General features: G+C 41.2%; 1 non-coding gene across 1 annotated transcript; it reads right to left on the bottom strand.

The window, feature by feature from the left end:
* Positions 1-9,609: 9,609 nt before the first annotated feature.
* On the bottom strand, positions 9,610-9,717 carry LOC118570767. The gene has a single exon (XR_004943256.1). It is a non-coding gene; the product is annotated as a small nucleolar RNA U13 (small nucleolar RNA).
* Positions 9,718-10,497: the final 780 nt, after the last annotated feature.

A 10,497-nucleotide genomic window follows, 5' to 3' on the forward strand; every position in this document is an offset into this window, starting at 1 on the left:
AGTTAGCCAATACTAAGTGTTATGATTTGATTTTTAAAATGGTTTATTTTATTGTGCACATGTGAGCCTCTGTGTGGCTATGTGTGCTTAAGTGCAGTGCCCAGGGGATGCCAGAAGAATGGATTGGTGTCTTGGAGCTGAAGCTATAGCCTGTTGTGAGCCATTCAACATGAGTACTGGGAGCTGAACTTCAAACCTCTGCCCACTCTTAGCCACAGAGCAACCTCTCCAGTCTCTGGCTTCACCTTCTTAAAGGAAAAAAGTAGAATTTTTAATTTTTCATGAATTAAAACACTGTAAAAATGACAAAATTCTGTATTTCAAAAGAGGAATGTATCAATTAAATTTCCCACATAAACACTGTAGGGTTTAGGCATCAGTTTGGGGATGTCAGAGCTCATGGTTTCTGGACAGGTTTAAGACTACTTTACATTCGCAGTAGTTTGACTAGGAATGGCCCCCTAGGCTCATATATTTAAATACTTGATCACTAGGGAGAGGCATTATTTGAGAGGGATTTGGAGGAAGGCCTTGTTGGAGTGGGTATGGCCTACCGGAGGAAGTATGTCACTGAGGGCAGGCTTTGGGGCTTCAGATGCTCAAGCCATGCCCAGCGTCTCTTCCTGGTACCCCATGATCTGGATGTAGAATTCTCTGCTATCTCTCCAGCACTGTGCCTGTCTGCATGCTGCTATGCTTTCTGCCACAATGATAATGGACTAAACCTCTAAACGTAGGCAAGTCTCCATTAAATGCTTTCCTTTATGAGAGTTGCCATGGTCATGGTATCTCTTCACATCAACAGAACACTGACAAAGGCAGGGAATGTTCAATGGTCCCTAAATAAAGGAACTAAAGCATTAGATGTTGTCACACTAACTATCCCCTTGTGAACTCAGAAGAGCTTATGGAAAACCCGAAAGCCAGCAGCCAGATCACAAGACTGGTCCTACCAAACCCCACAATTTTTCCCCAAGAAGACTTAGGCAACATTGCCAATTAGGCCAAATTAGATGTCCCACTATTGTCTGCCACCTTGCTGTTCTATCTAAGACATATGAAGTTTGAGGTCCCACAAAAGGTGTCCCTCCCTGCATGGTAGAAAGACCAATTCTTTTCCTAAGTCAATCTCACCTACTGAAAAGAACACTATAAATGTTTAGGTAGGAAACAGATAATTGCATTAAGTCATTGTATCAACCAGATCAATGAAGATCAGAAAGTTCCAAGACTGGATGGTTTGAAGCCTGAAGAAATCCATCCCAGCACACACAAAGTCAATAAACCATGAAGATGAAAAACTTTTGGAAACTTGCAGCAGATCTCAGATCAAAGATTTCTTTCAGAATCTGAGTCATGTGTGCAGCAAAGCCATCAGAAGGAGGTAATGAGAGCCTCCAGTGAATTTAGGTCACTCAGTTCCTTCCAAGGGATCAGGAGAAAGCATAAATCTCCCTTCCCTGGGTACTTTGGGGTGATTAATGTAAACTGTGGAACTGATTGCTGGTAGAAGTCAAAGAGTTTCTGAAAAAAGAAAAGAAAAGAAAAGGCAACAAAATGACACATATCCTGGGGACACTAGAGGCCCCCCCAGAGCATCCTGCATACATACAAGACTCGCGTAGGACATCTCCCCCAAGCAGATGTACTATCACTAATCATTCTCTTGTGATTCATGAGATGTCGAGCAAAGCATGTCTTTCCCACACTCTGAATCTCTCTCTCCACTGTGAAATCTCTGGTATTAAATGGGCTTGAAAGATTAAACTCAAAGGCCACCTGAAGTCCTATACTCATGAGGTATTTATTCAATGTGAATTTTTACATGGCAAGCACGCTGAAAACATCATCTCCAGGCTTCTCGACATTTGTGAAATATTTAAGACCTCACTGCTGTGTGATTATGTCCAATGTGGGAATCTGAAGTGACCATCAAGGCATTTTCCAGTCATGTAATTCAGAATTCACCATATAGCCTTTCTTGTGTTGAGTGAGTGGGGTGTACTGATGTGAGTTTTCTTTCATTTACTGCATGGATGGTTGCTCTCCACTGTGAGACATGTATTTCTGTAGAGTGGCTTCCTTTTCTCGTATTTAACAATGGAAGTTCTAGAGGTAAAACTTTTGCTAGGATCTTTGCATCCCTGACAACTTCCTCCACAGTGAAGTCAGAGGAGCCCAGCAGGTATGTGTTTGCAACAGAAGGGCTTCCTATGTCCATCACACTTAGAAGGCCTTGATCCTATGTCAAGTCTCAGGGGTACAAGAAGGCTGGAGGTGTGGCCAAATGATTTCTTGTATCACACACACACACACACACACACACACACACACACACACACACAGGCTTTTCTTTGTTGTGAAATTGCTCATGCTGAACAAATTTATTTTTGTGAGAAAATTATTCCATATCTGTCCAGTGTAAAAGGTCTCTCACATTTTAATGCTTCTGGATGGTTTCATTACTGCAGACAAGCACAGGGCTGGCCAAGAAGTCCTTCTGGAACTCCTTTGACATGTGGAACTACATCTTTCCACAAATAAAGGCTGGCCCTTTCCCTTTCTAAAGGATGTTTTATTATTCTACGGCAAACCTAACAACTGTCTCCTACATATTAGACATTTTATATGGTCATTGCCAGGTGGGTTCTCCTGGCTGTATAACTGGTTACAATATTTATCGCTAACAATGTTACAGAGGTAGGCTTCTGGGAATAAGAATCTGTTTAAGAGTCTACTGTAGTTGGAGACCTTCTCTCCAGCCCCCCGCCAAGCCCTGTTATTCCTACAGCCCATTTATAAAATAAACTACTACTACAACACTGCCACAGAAACGCCCTGCTCATAAGGCCCATCTTCATCCTCCACCCTAACATCCGGGAGAAAGTTAAACCTCTATAACCAACCCCTTGGCTAAAGCTTTGTTTACCCAGAAATCGCTACTGGCATTTGTCACTGGGGTACCTGGGAAGGACCTGGAAATAGGAAGTCCAAGCGAGAGGACAAGCGAGAAGTTCTCCAACATCACGTTATGGTACAGGAGCTTCTGAGCATCACTGAGGAGATCCCACTCCTCCTCAGAGACGTATAGGTACACATCTTCCAAGCTCACGCAGTTCTGCGCTTGGTTCACTGGTGCATCCACCATGGGGGAATCTGGGGAGCGTGGCTGGTCAGCACAAGCTTGGAGGCCTAAAACCTCACCAGGGCCTCAACCGCAGTCTGGAAAAGACACAAAGACAAGGCACTGAATAACCATGGCACTAGATCTCAAGGAGACACAACGAACATCGCTGAAGGACTTCACTGAGGCTGCAATGTACACACATAGGACCCACCTGGGAGGTAGACGGAGTCAGGTAAAGACCAGACCCTGCGGACACCACCCACCGAACAATCTTGGCCCACACTTTGGGGATCCTACCAAAGTCCTCACATTAACGGACATTCTGTGATGACGCTGCCGGAAATCCCGCCCCATCCCTGCCTTAGTGCATCTTAAACCCAGGAGCAGCAGGAAGTCTTTGCACTGCAGAGGCTTTATTTAGTCCGGAAAGATGATTGGAGCAGTTACAAAGCCCAGATGTTGCAGGTTCATTCCGGTCCAATCAGATATCCCCATTCAGAACCGTTGTCCTGCTTGTGTTTAACCAATGATGAACTGCCGCCTTCATGAATTGTTGACTACCTGAGATGGTTGGTACGCATTATCATACCTTCTGCAAGTAATATTTCATACGTTGCAAATATTACAAGCTATCTGCTGTTTTTTTAAACCCTCATTTAATTATAGTGACTAAAACAGTATCCTGTAGGATAATGTTCATTAATATGGAGAATGTGAGGTGTTTCCTATTCCTGTTTCTTACTCTCATTGATTGTATAGGTAAGTTAATGGGACTAAGTGTGGTATTTCCACACATGCAGGGGCATTTAAAAATTCCTGCACGATTCTAGAACTTCGTGCATATCTTTACTCTAGGAATCTGTTATGATTATGAAAATTAAAGTTGGGAAGATTTATTACTTCTATGCAAGGTCTCACTCTGGAGCCCAAGTTAGCTTCTAACTCACAGCAATCCTTCTGCCTCAGCCTCCTAAGTGAAGATTAATGGTGTGAGACAATCTTACCAGGCTTCAAAGAATTTTTAAAATGACAATTTGTTGCCTGATACTATTAAACAGTAAGTTGACATCAATTCAGTTGATTATGTTTTTCTCATTTTAGATGTTATTTTAGTTAAATGTGTAGAAGAATGGGTTCCATTGGCATTTTTATCCATGTGTATGTTATGATGTGCTTTGAACATATACCTCCATTACCATCTTTTGTCCCTGCCTTAGTCAGCGTTCTGTTTCTGTGAAGTGACACCATGGCCACAGCAAGTCTTATAAAAGAAAGCATTTCACTGAGCTTGCTTACAGGTTCAGATGTTTAGTTCATTGTCATGAAGGCAGGGAGCATGACTGCATGCAGGCAGACATAGTGCTGGACAAGTAGCTGAGAGTGCTCCATCCAGATGCACAGGCAGCAGAAAGAGAGAAACAATGGGCCTGGCTTGACTTTGGAAACCCAAAGCCCACCTGCAATGACACACTTCCTCCAACAAGGCCACACCTCCTCCAACAAGGCCACACCTCCTCCAACAAGGCCACACCTCCTCCAACAAGGCCACACCTCTTCAACAAGGCCACACCTGCTAATCCCCATTGATTATTAGCACTACTCCCTGATGACCAAGCATTCAAATATATGAGCCTATGGGGCCACTCTTATCCAAACCACCATAGTCCTTCTACCACCTTGCTTCCTTTACTCTTCCCAAGTAGTCCCCCTTCTACTTCCACATCCTTTTATCATTTCTTTTTAACCAAGATTGTGTATGCGAGAGCAAATGTGCTACTTGTCTTTCTGTTTGGGCTTATTTGTCTTAAGATGATAGTTTCCAGTCCCACTCACTTTCCCACAAATGTACAATTTTGTTCTTTTTTATGGTTGAGTAAAACTCCATTGTATACAAACTGTGCCTGTTGTGTGTTGAGAACCAAGGCTTCAGGTTCTCATGTGATTCAGGATGGACAAGCCCTGCAAGAAACACCTCATATTTTTAACTGGTTTGGTTTAGGAATGAATTTTGTTTGAGTGCTCGGAAACTCACTGTCATTAAGCTTCTTTACCACAGCCACATTCAGCTATGTGACCCCATATGACCCCAGAGTCGAAGCTGTGTTCTGCTCTGTTCTACTTTGTATGGTTTGTGTGAGCACCAGACTGTCTGTTCTGCTTTTATTCTTATAGTTCTGAATTACCATTTTTAATTATGTATTGTAATACCACAAGTATTAATTGGGCTACTCATTGTTCTTTGTGTTTCCATATGAATTTCAGTTTTCCCCATTTCTGTGAAGAATGACATTAGATCTTGATTGGGATTGCATGAATCTGCACATTGCTCTTCATAATATAATCATTTTCATGTGAATCTTTCAATCTTCTAGGCTCTTCTTTAATTTCTTTCCTCATCATTTTGAAGTTGTCTTTATAGACACCTTTCACATACTCATTGATTCCCAGGTACTTTTTTTGTGTGTGTGTGTGTGTGTGTGTGTGTGTGTGTGTGTGTGTGTCTGTGTGTGTGCTGTGAATGGAATCCCCTTACTGATTTTCTCTACACATGTTATGTAGGAAATGCAGGAATGTTGCTGACTTTTATATGTTGATTTCATGTCCTGCTGTTTGCTGAAGTGGCTTATCAGATCTAAGATTCTTTGGGTAGTATGTTTAGGGTCTTTTAAGCATAAGATTGTGACATCTACAGAGAGGGACGGCATTAGCTCTTATTGTTTTTCTTGCCATATTGCTATGGCTGAGTTTTCAAGCATTACACCGAATGAGAGTAGAGAGGCAGATACCTTGATTTATTCCTAACTTTTGAGGAAATGTTTCTTTTTTTTTCAGGATTTTTGTTATGAAAGGATATTTGATGTTGTCAAATGCTTGTCCTGCATCTACTGAGATGATTATATGATTTCCCCCTTGATTATACATACATATGCATATATATGTATACACATAAAAAAATATGTGTATATATATACACATATATAAAATAAAAAATATATATGTGTATATATACACATATATATAGTAAAGCATATATATATATGCTTTATTACATTTATTTAGTTGTATGTTCTTGTGTCTCCAGAATGAAAACCACTAGATAATGTCATAGGAAGTTCTTAATGTGTACTTATTGAATTTGGCTTGCAAATATTTTATTGAAGTTTTTTTTTTATATATTTGTGTTTTAATTTTACACATTAGCCATGGGTTCCCCTGTCCTCCCACCTCCCGCCTCCACCCCCACCCTCCTCCCATCCCCTCCCCTCCATTTCCATCTCCTCCAGGGCCAAGACTCCCCTGGGGATCCATTTAAACCTGGTGGATTCAGTACAGGCAGGTCCAGTCCCCTCCCTCCAGGCTGAGCAGTGTCCCTGTGTAAGCCCAAGGTTCCAAATAGCCAGCTCATGCACTAAGGATAGGTCCAGGTCCCACTGCCTGGATGCCTCTCAAACAGTTCAAGCTATTCAATTGTCTCACCTATCCAGAGGGCCTGATCCAGCTGGGGGCTCCATAGCCGTTGGTTCATAATTCATGTGCTTCCATTCGTTTGGCTATTTGTCCCTGTGCTTTTTGCAATCTTGGTCTCAACAATTCACGCTCTTATAGTCCCTCTTCTCTCTGGACAGTTGGATACCTGGAGCTCTACCTGGGGCCTGGCTGAGGATCTCTGCATCCACTTCCATCAGTTATTGGACGAGAGTTCCAGCACGACTGTTAGGGTGTTTAGCCATCTGATCACCAGACTAAGTCAGATCTGGATTTCTCTCGACCATTGCCAGCAGTCTACAGAGAATGTATCATTGTGGATTTCTGAGGACCTCTCCAGCACTCTGCCTATTCCTGTTCTCATGTGGTCTTTATTTATCATGGTCTGCTATTCCTCATTCTCCCTTTCTGTTCTTGATCCAGCTGGGATCTCTTGCTCCCCTAAGCTTTCTTTCCCTCAAATCTTGCCCTTCATTACTCCCACTGTTGTCCAGGTTGTTCATGTAGATCTCATCCATTTCTCTGTCATTGGGTGATCCCTGTGTCTTTCCTAGGGTCCCGTTTTCTAGGTAGCCTCTCTGGAGTTGTGTAGCAGTCTAGTAATCTTTGTTTTACATCTAGTATCCTCCTATGAATGAGTACATACCATGTTTGTCCTTCTGAGTCTGGGTTACCTCACTCAGGATGATTTTTTTCTAGATCCATCCATTTGCCTGCAAATCTCATGATGTCTTTGTTTTTCTCTGTTGAGTAATATTCCATTGTGTATATGTACCATATTTTCTTTATCCATTCTTCAGTTGAAGGGCATCTAGGTTGTTTTTCCATCTATATTTATTTAAGAATTTGGACTGTAGTTTTCTTTTTTGTTTTGTTGTATCTTTATTTGGTTTTAGGTAATATTGTGTTGGTAAAGTGAATTTGTAAATATTCCCTCCCTTTCTGTTTTATGGAATAGTTTGCAGAGTCGAGATGTTCTTCTGTGGAGTTAAAGGTGAATTCAACAGTGAAATCATTTATCTGATCTTTGGTCTTCTTTGTTGAGAGATCATTATTGCTTCAATTTCAAAGCTTAAATTGCTTATTTAAGATTCATTTAGGTTTTCTATATCTTCTTTGTTCAATTTTGGAAGGTCACATGTGTTGAAAAATTTTTTTTCCAGTTTATTGGTATGTATGTTTTCAAGACTCCTTTGTTTAATATTGGTGGAAAGTATTCCTTAATGATCTTCTGGGTCTCGATGGTGTCTGTCATAATATCTCCTTTGTTTGCAATGTGGATCTCCATTCTTTTTCTTTTGGTTGCTATGGCTGAGAGTCTTGTTAGTCAGTAGCCTTCTCTTGAGAGCTCAATGCTCAGTACTTACCACATAGAAAAAACAACCTCTCTAACAGCTACAGCTAAACAAATCAAATACAATAAAATACAATTTAACTAATGTAATACAATAAAAATCTATTTGAGACAAATGTTGTACCACAAATAACCACAGAAAGGAAAGTGGCAAAAAGTATATAAAATGGCCTATGAATTTAATTAGTTATGTTTAAAGTAATAGTAATAAAAGGATGGGCCTGGGGGTAAAGAAATAAGGTTAAGGAAAAGAAAAAGAATGTAAGGAAAAAAGAAAAAGGTAAGATTTAAAATATCTGATTACAAAAGAAAACAAATACCTTAATACAGTCAGATAAAAGTACAAAGGAATAAAAAAATTAAAACGGAAATTTAAATAGTAAAACCAATACTAAAAACAGAGCAAAAAGAAAACAATTTTTTAAAAACGCAAGGAATTGGAGCAGTTTCTTTCTGAATCCTCTGGTGTTTGAATCTGCCAGGACTGGTAGGATTGTGTTGGGTGGCACTAGGGAGTCACTGTAGATCTGAAGGAGTCCCTGGGTATCAGAAAGTCAGGGGAGAAAACAGCACTGGGCTTCATAATGGAGAGGGGAAATTGACATTTTTTCCTCTGGTTTCAGTAGTCTAGATCCCATTCAGCAGCAAGTCCCCTTTGTTAGAGAGGAGGTCCAATCCACCCCTAGTCCTGGGCTTATAGCTGTCAGTCCCATATAGCAACAAACTCTGTGTAGCAGTGATGTACCTCTGGAGGCCACATGATCTGACAGCAACCAACTCAGAGATCACGGTCGCTGTGGCAATCCACAGGAAATGGGCCTCACTTCTCACCATAAAGTTGGGGGCCACCACCACCTGCTCCATAGCTCAAGCTCTTGGTTGCTTAACTTTCTTGGGGTGTCCAGGTTTGATCCTTCCTAACTTCAATAACCAATCACACTATTGTGTCTATGAGAGGGTGAGTCCCCTTAATTGTGATTGTTCCTTGTTTTCAGAAGCCCAGAAAGTTCAGTCTCTGTAGTGGGTAGCAGTTCCAGCTTTGACCTGGAAGTACTACTCCTAGTGAACCCTTAGTGAGGCTTCCGGTAACTGCCATGCCTACCTATGACCTGCCCCTGGGGTGGGGCCAAGATAGGAGCCCTTAAGACCCGAGGTCTAGATGTGCCAGTCTCTTGGTTTCTGGTGATCTTGGATGCTAGATGGCAGACTGAATCAGAGTTCTCCAGAGAACCCCGCTGGACTGCACCTCACCTCTCCCAGATCCTATAACCAACCTCTTTACTGGCTGTAAGCTACCCCAAAATAAACCTCCTTTTAAACTACGTGGAGTTGCCTTGATAAATCCCCACATTAAGTCTCAAACAGTACACCCTGTTTGAAGATGATGTTTGACTGTAGCGTTCTGAGAGACAATGAGCAACACAGTGAATTTCTTCTTCAGCACTGGTGTGCTACTCGGAAGAGTCATTGTTGGACGCATTCTTGTACTAGACACAAGACTTGTGAGAACTGTGGGTTTTCTCTAGCTGGAATAGTCACTGTGTCCTCACACGGCCTGCCTGCCTTAGCTTGTGGCTATCTAGTCAGCATCTCCACCCTGAGATGCGGGTTGGTGTTGTCCACCCCCCCTTTTTTTCTTTTATTCTAGAGAAGTAATATATTAATGTTCCAACAAGGTTTAAGAGAGCCACATGTCACAAAATGGCATGGATACCCAATCATGACATTTATGAACAACAACAACAAAAATCTATCACTTTTTTTTTGTTTATTTATTTATTATGTATACAGAAGAGGGCACCAGATCTCATTACAGATGGTTGTGAGCCACCACATGGTTGCTGGAAATTGAACTCAGGACCTCTGGAAGAACAGTCGGTACTCTTAACCTCTCAGCCGTCTTTCCAGCCCCTATCATTGTTCTTGAGTCCTGATGTTACTCCTCTTTCCTCTGAACATGGCTTTTCTTTCTGTTGCTGTCCTTAGTCTTCCTGGTTATGGTATTGGGAAAGGAAAATGTGTGCCATCGTACCTCACAAGGCTTCATTTATTTTTAATCACTGTTAGTATGTCCCTCCCAAAATTGGCCCATTATTATCACTGGCATCAGCCCACCCTGGCAAAGACAAAAACAATCATCCAATCAATCAAATGGTGGACTAAAATTAAACATGTAAAACAAGTATTCTGATCTATAGGCATGCATCTCACATTATGCTGTATTTAATTTGAAAGGGTTTATAATAATCAACTAAGTGGCAATATTCTGAAGCAAAGATGAATCCAGTTTTCTGGGAAAATAAGTTGCACTTGCATAAAACTTTCAGATGTCAAACAATTAAGACTGTAGGTGGGTTGAAATTTTCTTCCTGTTTCAGTTGAAACCTTGGGAGTATTTCTCTTATGATGGGGCTCTTAATGACTCACAAATGAGAATGCTTACTTTTGAAGGTTAAGTACAAAAGAGTAAATGATGCTTTTTATCTCTTTCATCTCACTTAAAACCTATAAAAGATTCAAAAACTTTCAC

This window comes from Onychomys torridus, chromosome 19 (genome assembly GCF_903995425.1).
Source record: "Onychomys torridus chromosome 19, mOncTor1.1, whole genome shotgun sequence".
In the NCBI taxonomy this organism is placed as follows: domain Eukaryota; kingdom Metazoa; phylum Chordata; class Mammalia; order Rodentia; family Cricetidae; genus Onychomys; species Onychomys torridus.